The sequence below is a fragment of the Oncorhynchus mykiss genome, chromosome 8, assembly GCF_057628025.1.
Source record: "Oncorhynchus mykiss isolate SJ-2025 chromosome 8, ASM5762802v1, whole genome shotgun sequence".
NCBI classification, from domain to species: domain Eukaryota; kingdom Metazoa; phylum Chordata; class Actinopteri; order Salmoniformes; family Salmonidae; genus Oncorhynchus; species Oncorhynchus mykiss.
The window spans coordinates 58,294,830-58,316,153 of NC_143029.1; the positions used below are offsets into that span (position 1 = coordinate 58,294,830).

Sequence of the window (21,324 nt, forward strand, 5' to 3'; positions counted from 1 at the left end):
ACCCTGTGAAGTTCATCTTAATTTATTTCATCTGTAGCCTAATAAACTGCATGGTTTCCCCGAGTCATCGTGAGAGGACCACGGTCACCACTAGTTACCACAGCCACACAGTCATAAAACACGCCTATTTCTTAAAATCTGATTCTAAACCGAACTCTAACCTTCACCACACTCGTAACTTTATGCCTAATCAGTGGCGCTTTTAGCATGTAAATCTTCGTGGGGCAAAAAAACAACAAGTGGAATGCATGCTAGCAAAGTCACTACACAACACTAAATAATATATTAATTGTGACAAACGGTGCCCACAAACTGTTAGGACCTACATAAAGCCATCCCAACACCTTACCACTGTTACACCTGGCTATCAGCAGAGCCTTGTCTGGCAGCGAAACAGTTCATTCAGCCTCATTTACTGCCTTTAAAAAAACATAGCTGATATGGATTACTTGCTTAAACAAATGTCGTTTCTAATGAGAATTGAGATGCACAAACTATGGCATAAGGAGACCACAAGCGTATAAGATGCAATCTGTTATTTCGATTAAGACATTAATGAGTGCGGTAGGACGGATGTAACGTTAGTCAATATAACTATTTGTTTAGTACTTTTGACAGAATTCAGAACATGGGCCGTTCTTTCAGTGTTCTCCCTGTACACCAAGTCAGAACCGTAGGATAAATAGAGGGGGCATAAAAGCAGACAATGAAAGCTCTTACAATATTCGATGATTACATTTCTCTATAACAGGTTATAGGCAACACTAGAAGAGTCAGAACTGTAGGCGAAATTAAGAGGGGTAAATAGACCAAATTATTAGGATGAGGCACATGGGTTACTAACAGCCTACTACACAACATACACTTAGTATTACTTTCTTAGCTACAGTATACCTATATATCCCTGGCATATTACATGATTTATGCAGCACATACAAGATATTTTTGGACTCACCTTGTTGTGCTGTGCTTACTTGAACAGGAAGGTGGCGCGGCGGTCCTTCGTGGGCAAATTTTGTCATCAAAGTCTAGCATTCTCTGAATTTGTAGTGCTTTCACTACAAGGCCGGAGATCGTTTTATTTACGACTTCCCAGTTGTCTTGAACTCACGGAAGTGAAGTTTTGACAGTTCCGAGTTAACAATTGTTTTGAGTGTGACAAAAATCATGCTTCATTGACAGCATGGCCGATGTTGGCTGTTTCTATTTTTACACTTGGAAAAGAGCCCCTTAATCCTAGATTTGGGCCATACACTGTCACTGATTCCTTCCAAACCATTCGTTGAATTTGCGATTTCCAACTTGCGTAATGTTTATGTCCAATGGCTGATGAGCACCGATACGTTTTATCTATAATTTCTCTTCATTATTTATCTTCATATGACAAGGATTAAAAAGGATTTGCCAGTAGATTGTCGACTTGATTCATGATGATGACTGCTAGCTAAGATTGTGGAAGTATGATGTTGACATGATCAGTACAGTACGTGATTTGATGTCATTTTATCTGGGGCCAATAACCTTGAGCCTTATTGGATGGGCACTTCTAATGTAACACCTGAAGGGCTAGAATTTTCAAAGTCTCCTTTTACACTTGACATTGACGTAAAGTCCGCATGAGTGACAGAACACTGAGCCAATCACGGCGCAACGCTCCATATATACTGTTGGCTTGCCCAACCACCGCAGAGAGCACTGAGCTAGGCTGAAACACGTGCATTTTGGAGCTGTCTTACTCAAAAAAAAACTGAGACCATGTTTTTACAGTGCCTTGCGAAAGTATTCGGCCCCCTTGAACTTTGCGACCTTTTGCCACATTTCAGGCTTCAAACATAAAGATATAAAACTGTATTTTTTTTGTGAAGAATCAACAACAAGTGGGACACAATCATGAAGTGGAACGACATTTATTGGATATTTCAAACTTTTTTAACAAATCAAAAACTGAAAAATTGGGCGTGCAAAATTATTCAGCCCCCTTAAGTTAATACTTTGTAGCGCCACCTTTTGCTGCGATTACAGCTGTAAGTCGCTTGGGGTATGTCTCTATCAGTTTTGCACATCGAGAGACTGACATTTTTTCCCATTCCTCCTTGCAAAACAGCTCGAGCTCAGTGAGGTTGGCTGGAGAGCATTTGTGAACAGCAGTTTTCAGTTCTTTCCACAGATTCTCGATTGGATTCAGGTCTGGACTTTGACTTGGCCATTCTAACACCTGGATATGTTTATTTTTGAACCATTCCACTGTAGATTTTGCTTTATGTTTTGGATCATTGTCTTGTTGGAAGACAAATCTCCATCCCAGTCTCAGATCTTTTGCAGACTCCATCAGGTTTTCTTCCAGAATGGTCCTGTATTTGGCTCCATCCATCTTCCCATCAATTTTAACCATCTTCCCTGTCCCTGCTGAAGAAAAGCAGGCCCAAACCATGATACTGCCACCACCATGTTTGACAGTGGGTATGGTGTGTTCAGGGTGATGAGCTGTGTTGCTTTTACGCCAAACATAACGTTTTGCATTGTTGCCAAAAAGTTCAATTTTGGTTTCATCTGACCAGAGCACCTTCTTCCACATGTTTGGTGTGTCCCCCAGGTGGCTTGTGGCAAACTTTAAACAACACTTTTTATGGATATCTTTAAGAAATGGCTCTCTTCTTGCCACTCTTCCATAAAGGCCAGATTTGTGCAATATACGACTGATTGTTGTCCTATGGACAGTCTCCCACCTCAGCTGTAGATCTCTGCAGTTCATCCAGATTGATCATGGGCCTCTTGGCTGCATCTCTGATCAGTCTTCTCCTTGTATGAGCTGAAAGTTTAGAGGGACGGCCAGGTCTTGGTAGATTTGCAGTGGTCTGATACTCCTTCCATTTCAATATTATCGCTTGCACAGTGCTCCTTGGGATGTTTAAAGCTTGGGAAATCTTTTGTATCCAAATCCGGCTTTAAACTTCTTCACAACAGTATCTCGGACCTGCCTGGTGTGTTCCTTGTTCTTCATGATGCTCTCTGCGCTTTTAACGGACCTCTGAGACTATCACAGTGCAGGTGCATTTATACGGAAACTTGATTACACACAGGTGGATTGTATTTATCATCATTAGTCATTTAGGTCAACATTGGATCATTCAGAGATCCTCACTGAACTTCTGGAGAGAGTTTGCTGCACTGAAAGTAAAGGGGCTGAATAACTTTGCCCGCCCAATTTTTCAGTTTTTGATTTGTTAAAAAAGTTTGAAATATCCAATACATGTCGTTCCACTTCATGATTGTGTCCCACTTGTTGTTGATTCTTCACAAAAAAATACAGTTTTATATCTTTATGTTTGAAGCCTGAAATGTGGCAAAAGGTCGCAAAGTTCAAGGGGGCCGAATACTTTCGCAAGGCACTGTATGCGGCTTTCTTAACTCAATGATATATTATTTTTTACATTGTTTGCAAACTGATATGTGACAGGTATTAAATGCCAACAATTCTGGACTGTCCTGCACAATCTGGCACATATGTATGTCTTATTTTTGTATTTTATTTCCTGTTTTACAGCTTAGATGCTCTGGAGCCTGGTGTGGGACCAGGTTTCAGCTGCTGCGCAACGCTGACATCCTTCCTCCCATAGATGGTCTGCCTGTACACACACACCAACTGGACTGGACAAATCTTGACAAACTTATCTTTTTGAGAAGATATGGGAGTTTTGCGACGAATAGGCTATGGACATCACATGCCCTGAACCAAAGTCAAGGGCAGAACAGAAACGGGCACTCCGAATTTATATTTCCTTGTTCATGCGTGGTTCGGACGTACCAGTCATCAGCACTATCTGCAGTGCCTCAATTAAAATGACTCTCTCCTAACACACACGCAATACGTTGCTGCTACTATTTTTTTTATCCTGCTGCTCAGCCACTTTACCCCTGATTGTATGCATTTAACTACCTCGTCTGCAAGTAACCATTTGGCTGTACTGTTTACACCTTCTGTAGAGACCCATCCACTTAGAAAAAATATTGATATGTAAAATGAATATTGATTTGTGGTCGTAACATGATTTTGTGACAGGTAGGTATATCGAAGTAAACTTGGAGTCACGTGATGATATGGTGTGTGGTCCTCCCACTACGACTCAATAAACCATGCAGTTTATTAGGCTAGAGAACTTATTTTATGCTGAACTTCACATGATGGGGAAAGTGCAAAGTTATGAGCTTGATGGTCATTTCTAATAAATATTCAGGGTCTTACACATTAAAAGTACATTACCACTATAACAATAAAGTTAATCCACCACGTCTCCTCCTTCCCTAGAAATAAGTAGGATGACCAACATCATATCATCATGTGACTCCAAGTTAACTTTGATATGATGTTTATTATTTCAATATTTGTGCATAAAGGCCTTTCCACTGCCTTTTCTCACATACTTAATTTTACAGACACAAAAAGATCCCACCTTGTCTCGCGTATTTTGTTTTGTAGACATCTAAAAAGTTTACCTACAAACAATGTGTCTGTCACAAAACATTTTCTCTGAAGTACTTTACTTGCATAAAAAGGTTGGATGGAAACCTGGTTCGTCTTCCTTCCAAAAGCAACACATCAACTCCACTGGTGCTAAATAGAGTTCTGGAGCTCTATGAAGATGAACATCCTGTTTAGGCCTTCAGTCATTCCAACCATCCAGACGCAAAGCCTCTCTGTTGCTTTTCATGTTTTTATCAAAATGATCCACTGTAGATTTTACTGTGTACAGTGTCATGGAGGCCAAAACACTGAAGTAATCATGTCCAATTATTTCTAGGGAAGGAGGAGTTGTGGTGGACACACTTTATTGCACACATCAGAAACATTCCGCCACCTATTGTTCTAGTGGTAATGTACTTTTAATGTACACTCAATCAACCAGCTTTTACATCAGCTTTGATTTCAATGAGTGATGTGAAAATTGTTTTGTGATGAGGAGAACGTCTGCATTGAACAGCAGAAATTCAGCCGTGACAATATGTTCATTTTGACAATAGATATTCGGCCGGTTTAAGCAACTGGGATATTAGTCCATCTACTGAGGTTGAATTTACGTGAATTAAAATAAAATCAAATTTGATTGGTCACATATACGTGTTTAGCAGATTATTATAGTTTTTGCGTGTAGCGAAATGCTTGTGTTTCTAGCTCCAACAGTGCAGTAATATCTAACATGTAATATCTAACAATTCACAACAATACACACACATCCAAAGTAAAGGAAAGGAATTAAGAATATATACATATTTGGACGAGCAATGTCCGAGCGGCATAGACTAAGACACGGTAGAATATAATTGAATACAGTGTATACATATGAGATGAGTAATGCAAAATATGTAAAAATTATCAAAGTGACTAGTGTTCCATTATTAAAGTGACCAATTATTTAAAGTTTAAGTATATAGAGCAGCAGCCTCTAATGATGGCTATGTAAGTCTGATGGCCTTGAGATAGAAGCTGTTTTTCAGTCTCTCGACCTCGCCTTGTGGATGATAATGGGGTGAACAGGCAGTGGCTCAGGTGGTTGTTGTCCTTGATGATTTTTTTGGCCTTCCTGTGAAATCGGGTGCTGTAGGTGTCCTGGAGGGCAGGTAGTTTGCCCCCAGTGATGCGTTGGGCAGACCGCACCACCCTCTGGAGAGCCCTGTAGTTGTGGGCTGTGCAGTTGCCGAACCAGGCGGTGATACAGCCCGACAGGATGGTTACAATTGTGCATCTGTAAAAGTTTGTGAGGGTTTTACATGCCAAGGCTAATTTCTTCAGTCTCCTTCACCACACTGTCTGTGTGGGTGGACCATATCAGTTTGTCAGTGATGTGTACGCCAAGGAACTTGAAGCTTTACAAATTCTCCATTGCGGTCCCGTCGATGTGGATAGGGGAGTGCTCCCTCTGCTGTTTCCTGAAGTCCACAATGAGCTCCTTTGTTTTGCTGACGTTGAGGGAGAGGTTATTTTCCTGGCACTACACTCCCAGGGTCCTCACCTCCTCCCTGTAGGCTGTCTTGTCACTGTTGGTAATCAGGCATTCTACTGTTGTGTCATCTGCAAACTTGATGATTGAGTTGGAGGCGTGTGTGGCCACGCAGTCATGGGTGAACAGGGAGTACAGGAGGGGGCTGAGCACGCACCCCTGTGTGGCCCCAGTGTTGAGGATCAGCAAAGTAGAGGTGTTGTTTCCTATCTTCACCACCTGGGGATAGCCTGTCAAGAAGTCCAGGACCCAGTTGCACAGGGTGGGGTTCAGATCCAGGGCCTCAAGCTTAATGATGAGCTTGGAGGGTACTATGGTGTTGAATACTGAGCTATAGTCAATGAACAGCATTCTTACATAGGTATTCCTCTTGTCCAGATGGGATAGGGCAGTGTGCAGAGTGATGGTGATTGCATCGTCTGTGGATCTATTGGGGTAGTAAGCAATTTGAAGTGGGTCTAGGGTGTCAGGTAAGGTAGAGGTGATATGATCCTTGACTAGTCTCTCAAAGCACTTCATGATAGCAGAAGTGAGTGCTATGGGGCGATAGTCCTTTAGTTCAGTTACCTTTTCTTTCTTGGGTACAGGGAAAATGGTGGACATATTGAAACATGTGGGGACAGCAGACTGGAATAGGGAGAGATTGAATATGTCCATAAACACCACAGCCAGCTGGTTTGCACATGCTCTGAGGACGAGGCTAGGGATGCCGTCTGGGCCGGAAACCTTGCGAGGGTTAACATGCTTAAATGTCTTACTCACGTCGGCAATGGAGAAGGAGAGCCCACAGTCTTTGGCCGCGTCAGTGTTATCCTCAAAGTGGGCGACGAAGGTCTTTCGCTTGTCCAGAAGCAAGACGTTGGTGTCCACGATGTGACTGGATTTCCCTTTGTAGTCCGTGATTGTCTGTAGACCCTGCTACATGCGTCTCGTTTCTGAGCTGTTGAATTGCGACTCTACTTTGTCTATGTACTGGAATTTTGCCTGTTTGATTGCCTTACAGGTGGAATAACTACACTGTTTGTATTTGGCCATATTCCCAGTCACCTTGCCATGGTTAAATGCAGTTCGCGCTTTCAGTTTTGCACGAATACTGCCATCTATCCACGGTTTCTGGTTAGGGTATATTTTAATAGTCACAGTGGGTACACCATCTCCGACACACTTCCTGATAAACTCAGTCACTGTATTTCTTGTATTCGTCCATGTTATTGTCAGAGGCTACCCGGAACATATCCCAGTCCACGTGATCAAAACAATCTTGAAGCGTGGATTCCAATTGTTCAGACCAACGTTGGATAGTCCTTAGCACGGGTATTTCATGTTTGAGTTTCTTCCTATATGAAGGGGAGGAGCAAAATGGAGTTGTGATCAGATTTGCCTAAGGGAGGGCAGCCTTGTAGGCACCCCGGAAGTTGGAGTTGCAGTGGTTGAGTGTTTTAGCAGCGCAAGTACTACAGTCAATGTGTTGATAGAACTTCAGTAGGGTTTTCCTCAAATTTGCTTTGTTAAAATCCCAAGCTACATAAATGCGGCCTCAGGATATATGGTTTCCAGTTTGCATGAAGTTCAGTGAAGTTCTTTGAGGGCCATGGTGGTATCGGCTTGAGGGGGAATATACACGGCTGTGACTATAACCGAAGATAATTATCTTGGGAGGTAATATGGTCTGCATTTGATTGTGATGTATTCTAGTTTGGGTGAACGAAAGGACTTCCTTTATGTTATCACAATCACACCATGAGGCTCCATCCACAAAAGCCCCATCCACAAAGTTTTAAATGCTTATCAATTGCGTTGCAATTAATTTAAATGGTAATTGTATTTTTTGATCACAGAAACAATGAGAAAATATGGAAAAATAAATAATGAAATGTTAATTATATAAAACAGCCCGTGTAATCATCTGCCTCAATTGGCCCGAGCCCCAAGTAATACATTTGGGCCAGAAAACTCCCCACATCTTAGCTAGGGTTGCAAAGGGTCTTTCCGTGTACATTTCCGGGAATTTGTCCCGAAATTTTCAATGGGAAGTTAAGTTAATTTGGCTTAAATTCATTAAAAAAGTTAGCTTATAACAATTAACCTTTTTAGTGTGATACACGTCAGACAATTCTAGGTCTTGTGGCATATTTTGGTTAAACTATCCCAAATTCAATGGAATTGCAACCCTCTGCATGCACAGTGTATTCTTCCATCACATGTACAGCTGATTCTCAAGATCTTGCACACTGATGAGATGCTATTGAGCCCACACTACTACACTGGCTGAGTCAAGGACTACATGCTTTCTGGTTAGTTTTGATTACAATACTGGGTGGGGTGAATATATTTGAGTTTCTGTTAACTAGTAGCCTACAGCAAAGTGTGTTTAAATCATTTCTAACTTGTTAACAATTTCTGCTAGTTAGTTTTAGCTACCATGTGGGGTTTAGCTTGCTTGAGCCTGCTAACTGAGGAGTGTTAATTCACCAGTTTCAGTTTCCATACATGTTTCATTTAAAAATATTTATCTGACAAAGGAGTTGTTTAATCTAACTGCTCAACTATTTATATGTACATGGAATTGTATTTTTTTCTAATATTTTTTTCTAATCTTTACAGGAAAATGCCACGGGCACCATCTGATGTGTGGAGACATTTCACTGCAGCTAATGTAGAAGGAAAAGCTGTGTACATTTGCAAATACTGTACCAAATCATATGTGAAGAATGAATAAAAGATGCAGAATCATATGGCCAAGTGCATAAAGTTCCCTCAGCGCTCACAACAAGCAACCTGTGACAAAAGTCCCTCAACTTCTATTCGAGGTGAAAATGATGAATCAGACACCTTATCGATAGCAAGAGCTCATGGTCCTTCTGGAATCAGAAGTTTTTTTGACTCAATGGAGAAACGTAGTCCGAGAAATGCTGATGAATGTCTTGCTCGAGTTGTGCATGCAACTGGTTCACCTCTGATGCTCACAGGCAATGTGTATTGGAAGATCATTATGAATGTTTTTCGCCCAGCATACACCCCTCCAAACCAGACATGCTTTATCTACTCATTTATTGGATGCAGAGATCAACAGAGTTAAAGTGAAGGTCAAGCAAATCATAGAGAAAGCAGACTGTATTGCAATCATCTCTCGAATGTTCGTGGGCAAGGAATAATTAACTACATCATCTCCACCCCTCAACCAATATTCTACAAGAGCACAGACACAAGGGACAACAGACACACTGGTCTCTACATTGCAGATGAGCTGAATGCAATCATCAATGACCTTGGATCACAAAAGCTATTTGCACTGGTGACAGACAATGCTGCAAACATGAAGGCTGCTTGGTCTAATGTGGAGGAGGCCTACCCTCACATGACACCCATTGGCTGTGCTGCATTGAATCTGCTCCTCAAGGACATCATGGCACTGAAAACAATTGATACACTCTTCAAGAGAGCCAAAGAAATGGTTAGGTATGTGAAGGGTCATCAAGTTATAGCAGCAATCTACCTCACCAAGCAAAGTGAGAAGAATAAGAGCACTACATTGAAGCTGCCCAGCAACACCCGTTGGGGTGGTGTTGTCATCATGTTTGACAGTCTCCTGTGGGGAGGGGAAGGAGTCTCTCCAAGAAATGGCCATATTACAGTCTGACGATATGGACAGCCCCATCAAGAGGATCCTCCTGGATGATGTATTTTGGGAGGGAGTGGTAAGCAGCCTGAAACTCCTGAAACCTATAGCAGTAGCCATTGCACAGATTGAGGGAGACAATGCCATCCTGTCTGATGTTCAGACTCTGCTTGCAGATGTAAGAGAAGAAATCCGTACTTCCCTGCTCACTTCACTATTGCTCAAGCAGAGGAAACTGCAGCATGAAGACATCAAAAAGCCTGAAGACTTCTGCCTGAAGCCCATACACACCGCAGTGTACATGTTGAACCCCAAGTATGCTGGCAAGAGCATCCTGTCTGGTCTGGTGCAGAGATCAACAAGGCCTATGGTGTCATCACTATCGTGTTTTGCCACCTTGGCCTGGATGAGGGCAAGGTTCTTGGCAGTCTGGTGAAGTACACTCCCAAGCAAGGGTTTTGGGATGGAGATGAAATACGGCAGTTGTGCCATCATATCTCATCAGCCACCTGGTGGAAGGGACTTTGTGGATCTGAGGCTCTTTGCCCTGTTGCCTCCATCATCCTCCAAATTCCACCAACATCAGCTGCCTTAGAGCGCAACACACACCCAAGCACACAACAGGTTGACCAATACAAGGGTTGAAAAATTGGTGGCCACCCGGGCAAATTTGATGCATTTTGAGCCTGACAATGAGCCATTCTCAACAAGGTTGGAAAGTGACAGTGAAGATGCCTCAGTGTCTGATGTTCAAGAGGTGGACATTAAGGAGGTCCAGGGAGAAGACATGGAAGCCTGAGAGGAAGACAACCAAATCTTTAGTTTCTATACTATCATTTTACAGATGTATGTTGAAAATGTTTTTGGGAGCTGCGAGGGATCATTGGGGATCATTCAAGGGTCAACTCATTTAATTAAAGTTCAATTCGTAACGAAATGTTTTTTTAAAATTCTATTGGAAGGATTTAATCATTTGCAAGTATGTCTACTTATGATACGGTTAAAGGTTTATGTTTCTGTCTCCATATGATATGGTAAATATATCCAATGCAAATGACATCTACATTTAAATGGTATTAATGGTGTCATCACGTGTCTTGTTGGTTTTGGGTATTTTTTTTATTTTGTCATTATAAAAATAAGCTGTTACCGTGTTCCAACACATACGCTTTCTGTTTCATAGTTTCTGTTTCATAGTCCACAAATAAAATTGATTGAACAACTTGAAAAATGTTGGTGTTTTTAGTGTTTTTACATATAACCTACAGAAACAAACTAATACAAATGGTTTTGTTTTATTTGAAATATAATTTAAATAATATTTTAATGTTACCTTAGACCTTCATAAACACAACCAAATGATTATTTTTGTGATAGCATATATGAAATGTATGAATTACGCTGTTAGAATGACTGGGTAATTCAAAATGACTGCAGTCAAAATGACTGCTCATTAATTTGAAAGGGCGTAGAGGTTTTAGTGTTAAAAAAAACCCTTTAATGGCGTCTCATAACATCAAGGATCATCAACAGAATTTTTGTTAAATCATTATGAATTAGTTCAATTCAGTTACAAATTGTTCACAGAAAGTAGGATGTTGTAGTAAGGAAACATTAAAGTGCCATCTTGTGGCTCTTTTAGGAGATTCTGAAATCTGGCAGTAATAAGCACGATGATCAAATTTCTATTTTTTTGATTAAAGAAAATAGAGTAGCTTAATAGTACGAAATCGATTCGGGAGAATGTTATGTCCCTGTTTGAATAGAAAGTGTAATATTTTGCTTTAGGGTTCTTAGCTCGCCAGGCATCAATGAGGTTGTAATCAGAGAGTACTGTATATGCTGGAGAGCCTTGGTTGCATGTGGATTGTAGTTGGTTTTATTCGATTGTCCCATATGTCCAGAATGGCATTCATGTCTGTCCCAATAACCTGTTGCAATTCAGTTAATACTAGCAACATGCTGTCTAGAGAATCAAAAAAACATAGGATCATATGAATTTGGAGCATACAGATTAATAAAGGCAATTTTCTTTCTATTCTGGACACATTTAAGGAAAGTGATTCTGCCTTCTTAGTCTTTGTCTTTACCTACGATTGTAATTTTGAGTTTGTTAATTACCAATATGATTACACCTTTAGTTTTGTTTGGGGCTGATGAAAAAGCAGCCAATTTGTACAAATGGTTCTCTATTCAACGCCTGTCCTTTTGGAGCAGGTGTGGTTCTTGGAAAATTGCTATATCAATATGGTTGCTTGTTAGGATATCAAGACGGCTAGAATGTTTAATGGAGTTTAGGCCTCTTTGGCATCCCCCCCAATGGTCCAAATGTATCCGTACCCTTACCATATCACGGACAGTAATGGTTTGAGAACATTCATTTGAAAGATACATAAACATTAACAGGCAACTCATTTTTTCTATATTTACAACTTAGGTCAGCTTATGTCAGCTATGCTACCAAAACATCTAGTGATGGGATTTATAAATAAATTATCTGGGCTCCCGAAAGGACTGATCTCTATAATATATAAACAACGTTTGGAAAGCTCATATTCTGAGCTAGCCATTAAAAAAGTATGGTTGACTGAGTTAATTGAACCTGAACCATGCTTTAACTGGAACACAATATGGAAAAATATTTAACGATGATAGCCTCTTGAATCTCTCAATCAATTAGAGAAGATTACTGCTGGCAGGCAGCACTGCTGGGAAAGGTGGTTTCTGGGTGGAGAGGGAGGATGCGGGCGGGTGGATGGGGACTGACGGGGAGAATGAGTCAGGGTTATCTTTGTATGCATTTATTTGATTGTGTTTGTACCTGTAAAATTGACAACACTGAAAAAGATGGTCACAAAAACATAAATTGCGGTCAATGGGAATGTGTCTGGGAATGTGTCTTGTTGGAATGAATTCTGAAAAAGATATTGAAACTGTCTGCCTGTATCTGTGCCTGTCTGAGTTTTTCACCAATTTACCCATTGCAGCTGTATCACCAACTTTATTTGCCTTGAACGCAATGTATGGAGTTACACGTCAATGCCCTTGATGCATATTTATGCGTCAAGGGAGAGAAAATGGAGGGGGAAGGAGGGAGAGAGAAGAGGGAGTGAGGTAGGGTTAGAGAGAAAGGGAGAGGGTGAAGGAGGGAGGGAGGGGGCGGGAGAGGAGGAAGGGGAGAGAGAGTCAACAGACATACAGAGGTGGGTGAGAGAGAAATGAGAGGAGGGGGAGGAAGGGGAGAGGTGAAGGAGTAGGGGGAGAGAGGAGGGAGAGGAGAGAGATGAGAAGAGGGGCGGGAGGGAAAGAAGGAGGGAGAGAGAGAGATTATTTGCACATCATTACGACACCTAATATAACATTTGAAATATCTTTATTATTTTGGAACTTTTGTGAGTATAACGTTTACTGTAAAAAATGTTTTTGTTTTTCACTTTTGTTTATTATCTATTTCACTAGCTTTGGCAATGTTAACATATGTTTCCCATGCCAATATAGCCCTTAAATTGATATTGAATTGAGAGAGTCAACAGATGAGAGAGGTGAGAGAGAGAGGAGGGAGAGATAGATGAAACGAGGAGGGAGATGGTGAAGGAAGAAGTCGGAGATATGAGAGAGAGAGAGAGAGAGAGAGAGAGAGAGAGAGAGAGAGAGAGAGAGAGATGGGGGGATAAAGAGGAGGTAGATAAGAAGAGACAAAGGGAGGCAACGAGAAGGAGGGAGGGAGAGAGCAAGAAGAGAGACGGAGAGGGGGGATTAGAGAATAGAGAGAGACGTCTATCGGAGTAATATTTTCCTCTGTTCATCATTTCCCATTGACTGGAATGTATTGACAGAAGTATCAACAATTGGTTGATGTTTATCTTTAGCTATTGACTGCAATGTATTGACATAAGCAACAACCCTGTGACTCTTTTATTTTCCCATTGGCACTGCAAAGCCAGCTGGGAGCATAGCCAGTTGACATAAGAATAAATTGGTTGATGCCGAACTTTTTGCAAAAGCGTGACAGGATGACGTTTTGAGGTTGATAATGGATTTGATTTCAATGAGAATAAAAAATGGATACTTAAATATTGACTGAAAATACTGTACCTTTCCAGTTAATTGAGTTTCCACTACAGGGGTGGGCCTACTGGTGACCCCACACAGTGTACATCCACAGTCTACCATCCATTTCCTCCATCTGTAGTCCAACCAGCATCACCGCTACCACCAGCAGCATCACTACCGATAGAACCAAAGATTGCTACAACAGTGTTTTACTGCACATATGCTACAGTTCCATGTTATTTCGCAAAGGGCCTGCAATCTGATTGGCCTAGAGAGCAGTGTTATTGCAGCAGGGGCACATCTGATTGGAAGGTCCTTGTTGGCTTGCCGGGTGGCTGTCAGGTCTGTGAGCGGGGATGAAAGCGTGGGGAGCAGAGTGCCATGTTTCCAGATGGGTCCACTGATAGCAGCCATTCATCTTCATGGGGCGGAACAAGGCGGAGAGAGATCCAGGCACGCTAGGCTTTTTATATCTGGTATCTGCCAGGAGGCCCCAGACTAAACCAGATGGGAAATGCTTCATGTTAGCGCAGGTCTTAGAAAAGTCACTGTGTTCGTGAGCCTCAGCCTAGAGGAGGCCACTGTTTGGAGACCTTTAGGTCTGACATACTGCTCAGTGGTGGAAAAAGTACCCAATTGTCATACTTGAGTAAAAGTAAAGATACCTTAAAAGAAACTGACTCAAGTAAAAGTGAAAGTCACCCAGTAAAATACTACTTGAGTAAAAGTCTAAACGTTTTTGATTTTAAATATACTTAAGTATCAAAAGTAAAAGTATAAATAATTTAAAATTACTTATATTAGGCAATTCAAATGGCACAATTCTCTTGTTTTTTTATTTACGGATAGTCAAGGGCACACTCCAACACTCAGACATTGTTTACAAATGAAGCATTTGTGTTTAGTGAGTTCGCCAGATCAGAGGCAGTAGGGTTGACCAGGGATGTTCTCTTGATAAAAAGTATACATTTGAATATTTTCCTATCCTGTTAAGCATTCAAAATGTAACGAGTACTTTTGGGTGTCAGGGAAAATGTATGGAGTAAAAAGTACATTATTTGCTTTAAGAATGTAGTGGAGTAAAAGTAAATGTTGTCAAAAATACAAACAGTGAAGTAAAGTACATATACCCCGCAAAAAAAGACTCAAGTAGAACTTTACACCACTGATACTGCTCAGGCAACACTCAGACCTCTGCCTTTACTCAGTTCCATGCTGATGATAGAGTGGTGTGCGTGTGTGTATGCTCCTGTGCATAAACAAATACCTCAGGAGACAGAACTGTGCATTTTTTTTTTCCTAACAGTGAAAGTTCTACAAAGATCAACTGGGTCTCATAGACTAGAATTAAATCCAGGCCACTCAAATTAGTATGATATGTTACATGTTGTGTGGTTACATAAAACAGAAGGTTATTTAAGGCAAAACCTATGGTTGGGATGGATGGATGGATGGGTGGGTTGCGTGTTTTAATCTCATCAGGGACAACTTTACCAGTTTTGCAACTACTTACTACTTTTAGCTACTTTGGAATTACTTAGCATGTTAGCTAACCCTAACCCTACCCTTAACCCATATCCTAACTAACGTTAGCCACCTAACTAACTGTGTTGATAGCTTCAATGTGATTTCTGTTATTTCATTGACTTATGCACTTAACTTAGGAGAAAGTAAAAAACTAAAAGGGCACTTCCTAAGAGCTTTGTTATACTTGCCATTGTGCCGACTGTAATCTTTAAAGGGAAACTGCACCGGCTGATTTGGCCTTGTTTTTTGGATTGCTCCTCAAGAAATTCTGGCGGGAAATGACAAAAGCCAAACGTAAGTTGGCTTGGGGGTGTGGTTTGCTGTGGGTTACTTGGGTGTGTCCTTGCCACCACCCAGACACACCCATCTGCCAGAACCTTGCCCGCAGCTGTTTCCTTCCCACTCAATCACAACAAACAAACCTCCTGCAGGTTGAGTTCAATAACTACAGGCAGATGTATGGTGAGATGCCGGAGGAAGCTTTTGAATCGTCAGTAGCCTACAGAGTAATATGATAAGAGTGCAAGTGCTGAATTTATGTAGATATTCTAAACTAAGTGTTTTCATACATTTCAAATGTAGTAACAGGTCCATGTAAAATAAACAACCCTTTACATAATACCATAGAAGCATAGAAGTCCATAATACCATACCATAGAAGTCCTGCTAATATAACAATGTGCATGTTTCACCTTTCATTGTCATTCCCAGCCGAAACAGATACGGTGTCCATTTTGTCTGGTGGTAATGGGGCTACCTGGGCAAACATGTCAGAGTGGTCATACCTTCCTGTGTGGTGTCCCGTATACAGCAGGAGTTCCCTGATCCTAGTGCAGAATACACATGGTTTCTCACTTCCCATATTGACTGATACCATTCAATTCAACAATAAAAAGACAATACAAGTAAAAGTTGTGTGTATTTTTCACAGCCCAGTGTGAAAATATAAGGCAGCAAGAAATCCAAACTGGATGGTGTTCAGAGATAGACGGGAGGGGTTGAGTGTAGCTGAAGGCTGGGACTGGATGGTCTTCAGAGATAGATGGGAGGGGTTGAGTGTAGCTGAAGGCTGGGACTGGATGGTCTTCAGAGATAGATGGGAGGGGTTGAGTGTAGCTGAAGGCTGGGACTGGATGGTCTTCAGAGATAGACGGGAGGGGTTGAGTGTAGCTGAAGGCTGGGACTGGATGGTCTTCAGAGATAGATGGGAGGGGTTGAGTGTAGCTGAAGGCTGGGACTGGATGGTCTTCAGAGATAGATGGGAGGGGTTGAGTGTAGCTGAAGGCTGGGACTGAATTGTCTTCAGAGATAGATGGGAGGGGTTGAGTGTAGCTGAAGGCTGGGACTGGATGGTCTTCAGAGATAGATGGAAGGGGTTGAGTGTAGCTGAAGGCTGGGACTAAAAACAAAAGATAACTCATGTAAAATATATAGTATGTACTGTATAAGCTGGAAGTAGAACCCTAAGTGTTGTTGTCCATTAGTTTACTCCAATTAGTTGGAAGGGTGGTAGGGTTAGTGGAAAATAATACAATTGAAAATATAAAAATATATATACAGTGCCTTGCGAAAGTATTCGGCCCCCTTGAACTTTGCGACCTTTTGCCACATTTCAGGCTTCAAACATAAAGATATAAAACTGTATTTTTTTGTGAAGAATCAACAACAAGTGGGACACAATCATGAAGTGGAACGACATTTATTGGATATTTCAAACTTTTTTAACAAATCAAAAACTGAAAAATTGGGCGTGCAAAATTATTCAGCCCCTTTACTTTCAGTGCAGCAAACTCTCTCCAGAAGTTCAGTGAGGATCTCTGAATGATCCAATGTTGACCTAAATGACTAATGATGATAAATACAATCCACCTGTGTGTAATCAAGTCTCCGTATAAATGCACCTGCACTGTGATAGTCTCAGAGGTCCGTTAAAAGCGCAGAGAGCATCATGAAGAACAAGGAACACACCAGGCAGGTCCGATATACTGTTGTGAAGAAGTTTAAAGCCGGAATTGGATACAAAAAGATTTCCCAAGCTTTAAACATCCCAAGGAGCACTGTGCAAGCGATAATATTGAAATGGAAGGAGTATCAGACCACTGCAAATCTACCAAGACCTGGCCGTCCCTCTAAACTTTCAGCTCATACAAGGAGAAGACTGATCAGAGATGCAGCCAAGAGGCCCATGATCACTCTGGATGAACTGCAGAGATCTACAGCTGAGGTGGGAGACTCTGTCCATAGGACAACAATCAGTCGTATATTGCACAAATCTGGCCTTTATGGAAGAGTGGCAAGAAGAAAGCCATTTCTTAAAGATATCCATAAAAAGTGTTGTTTAAAGTTTGCCACAAGCCACCTGGGAGACACACCAAACATGTGGAAGAAGGTGCTCTGGTCAGATGAAACCAAAATTGAACTTTTTGGCAACAATGCAAAACGTTATGTTTGGCGTAAAAGCAACACAGCTGAACACACCATCCCCAAACATGGTGGTGGCAGCATCATGGTTTGGGCCTGCTTTTCTTCAGCAGGGACAGGGAAGATGGTTAAAATTGATGGGAAGATGGATGGAGCCAAATACAGGACCATTCTGGAAGAAAACCTGATGGAGTCTGCAAAAGACCTGAGACTGGGACGGAGATTTGTCTTCCAACAAGACAATGATCCAAAACATAAAGCAAAATCTACAATGGAATGGTTCAAAAATAAACATATCCAGGTGTTAGAATGGCCAAGTCAAAGTCCAGACCTGAATCCAATCGAGAATCTGTGGAAAGAACTGAAAACTGCTGTTCACAAATGCTCTCCATCCAACCTCACTGAGCTCGAGCTGTTTTGCAAGGAGGAATGGGAAAAAATGTCAGTCTCTCGATGTGCAAAACTGATAGAGACATACCCCAAGCGATTTACAGCTGTAATCGCAGCAAAAGGTGGCGCTACAAAGTATTAACTTAATTTTTCAGTTTTTGATTTGTTAAAAAAGTTTGAAATATCCAATAAATGTTGTTCCACTTCATGATTGTGTCCCACTTGTTGTTGATTCTTCACAAAGAAATACAGTTTTATATCTTTATGTTTGAAGCCTGAAATGTGGCAAAAGGTCGCAAAGTTCAAGGGGGCCGAATACTTTCGCAAGGCACTGTATATTTAACATAATATCTATATTTACAAAACAATTTATACGGGGGATTGGAAATTATGCAGACAATTACATTGATAGAAGCCACAATCTATATGCAATATTAATGCAGAGTGCCAGGTCTGGACTCCATCACATCATCTTGCAAGTGTTGGCAAGTGCTGGCTCCATAAATGCATCTGTGAACACATACACAGTCACTGTGCTATTACCAATGGCAGTTAGGATAGGTGATATTTGACAAACGAACATGTACTATGTTGAAGTTTGAACAGGTCAGACTAAACCTACCCAATTCTTGTTTCCCCATCAACGACAGTTGGTGAGCAGGTAAGAGGTGAGGCTGGTGATAAGGTATTTTTGCCCGTGCCCAATTCATGGGCATAGCAGCGTAGATCAGCTCCTGGCCCCTCACCAGAGATACTGGTTGGTTACACACAACGCACACATAGCACTGATTACATTACCAATGGTGGTTATGATTAGCATGGTGGAACCAACCTGATCGCCGCATTCCACTTTCTATTTCACTTCAGATATCTTGATGTGTGAAGTGAAATAGAATGGTACATGCAGCCATCAGGCTGGTTCCACCAGGCGCTGTTATGAAGGTGAATTACAACAACACTCTAAACAGTTTTGACCTTTGACCAGGTCATATGTCACCAACCTGATTCAAGTGTTCTCCTTGTACTATGTATAGGAATGCTCAAAGCGAAGGCATGTATGTGTGATGCTGAGGGTTCCCCTTGCTGGTCTTCTCTGTGTTGCATGTTCGGTTTGCAAACTGGACATCTCTCGAACAACTGCAACAGGCAATCCTCAGCAATGTACTTCCTTATCTTATGAGGTGGTGTTGACTGGGAGGGCCTGTGGTAGGGTGATACAATAGACAGCCAAGTGGTCAATTGCTTTTTGATCATGCCTTCACAGCCAAAATGGCTCTACTACTTGTATCTGTATGGCTGGGTAATTTTGACCTACTAGTTTATCAAACCAAGAAAAAAGATTATTCAGCTAAAGTCAGCTCACCTGCGTTGCTTTATCAAAAGATAACGTTATTACTGAATACGTAGGTAGCTATCTAACATTGCTAGTTAAGTTATTCCAGAGTGGTCATTATATTCCAGTGTCTCTGGTTACTCACCACCACCGGTCGTTGGACACCAAGCTATTGTTACTGGTGCAGACCTGGGGGCCAACAAACTCCTAGCACCTACTCCGACCGCATACGAAGGTCCTTCGGCAGGGCATGCAAACCATTGAACATTTGGCTGTGGAGTCATGGTCAATCCGTATAGGGCCAGTGATCCTCTGAATGCGTTTGGGGGCGATGAAACAATGGAGCCCCATTCAATGAAGGGAAGAGAAGTGGGCAGAGGGGCGACATGCACGCGGAGCTTGGCAAAAGGGGGCATGATCTGTTGACATAATTGTAATCCAAACCCAACCTTAATTTACTTGTTGTGGCTCACTGAGGTTCCAAACTCCGTTTTAGATGAGATTGACTTCATGACAAAAATTATCCTGTTTACACTTTGTAGTCAATGTTGACACTAGAATAAATGTTTCTTACTCATGTCGATGCCAAATAGGCCGTTTTTCAAGAGATTAGTTGCATTTTTAGCAGCAGTCGGTCTTTAAAGCTAACACACTGTTAATTTTTGTGTATCATGACAGATCTTAAACTGCTTTCCTCTCATAACTCATAAACTCATAACCGTGAGAAAGGAATGTCTTTGAAGAGAGAATAATTTGGCTTCTTGTCCACTCTTTCACTCTCCCTCCCTTCTATCTCTCTAAATCCCCCTCTGTCTGTCCGCATGTCTCTCTTTCTCTCCCTCCTCTTTTTCTCCGCCTGCCTGCCTGCCTCTCTCTCTCGGACTCTCTTTGACATGACATTCTGCTTCCCCTTATTTTAGAAATGGAGTAACTCCAGTATAATATTGTTTTTGTTTTACGTTGGTCGGCTGCTAGAGAGTCATGTTCGCCGGCACGCTATTGAAGGAAATTGGTAAATAACAGGTGCTAAGTGACAGGCTATTTCTAGCCTGGTAAATGGTCTAAACAAACTGTGATAATCTGGTAAACGTCCGGGTTACTCACAAACAGTGTTTTGGAGGTATGGCTGGTCGGACAAAAGCGTCAGTCAACAGGAGTGAAGACAATGCCAGTTAAACACAACTCGGAAGTCTTTGTGTCGACTGCTTTTAGAGATTTGGCCAGACTGAAATTCTTACTCATATTGATCATTCTGATACAATTGTTACCTATGGCTGTGTGTGTGTGAGAGCTTGTGTGTGTGTGTGTGTGTGTGTGTGTGTGTGTTTGTGTGTGTGTGTGTGTGTGTGTGTGTGTGTGTGTGTGTGTGTGTGTGTGTGTGTGTGTGTGTGTGTGTGTACTGTATGTCAAATCAAATTTTATATTTCACTTGCTCCCAATACAACTGGTGTAGAATTTACAGTGAAATGTTCACTTACGAGCAGTTCAGATGCTGAGTTTAAAAATAATAATACAAATACAAAATGTAGGTTTTTCTTTATTTTTACTATTTTCTACATTGTAGAATAATAGTGAAGGCATCAAAACAATTAAATAGAACATATGGAATCATGTAGTAACCAAAAATGGTGTGAAACAAATTAAAATATGTTTTATATTTAAGATTCTTCCAAGTAGCCACCATTTGCCTTGATGACAGCGTTGCACACTCTTGGCATTCTCTCAACCAGCTTCAGCTGGAATGCTTTTCCAACAGTCTTGAAAGAGTTCCCACATATGTTGAGCACTTGTTGACTGCTTTTCCTTCACTCTGCGGTCCAACTCATTCCAAACCATCTCAATTGGATTGAGGTCGGGTGATTGTGGAGGCCAGGTCATCTGATGCAGAACTCCACCACTCTCCTTCTTGGTCAAATAGCTTGAGGTGTGTTGGGTCATTGCCCTTTTGAAAAACAAATGATAGTCCCAACCAGATGGGATGGTGT

The 21,324-nt window shown here is 41.4% G+C and overlaps 1 long non-coding RNA gene across 1 annotated transcript; it reads right to left on the minus strand.

The window, feature by feature from the left end:
* Positions 1-17,444: 17,444 nt before the first annotated feature.
* On the minus strand, positions 17,445-19,352 carry LOC149982042 (uncharacterized). The gene is made up of 3 exons (XR_016482491.1): positions 19,008-19,352; positions 18,629-18,760; positions 17,445-18,516 (listed from the first exon to the last, which is right to left on the minus strand). It is a non-coding gene; the product is annotated as an uncharacterized LOC149982042 (long non-coding RNA).
* Positions 19,353-21,324: the final 1,972 nt, after the last annotated feature.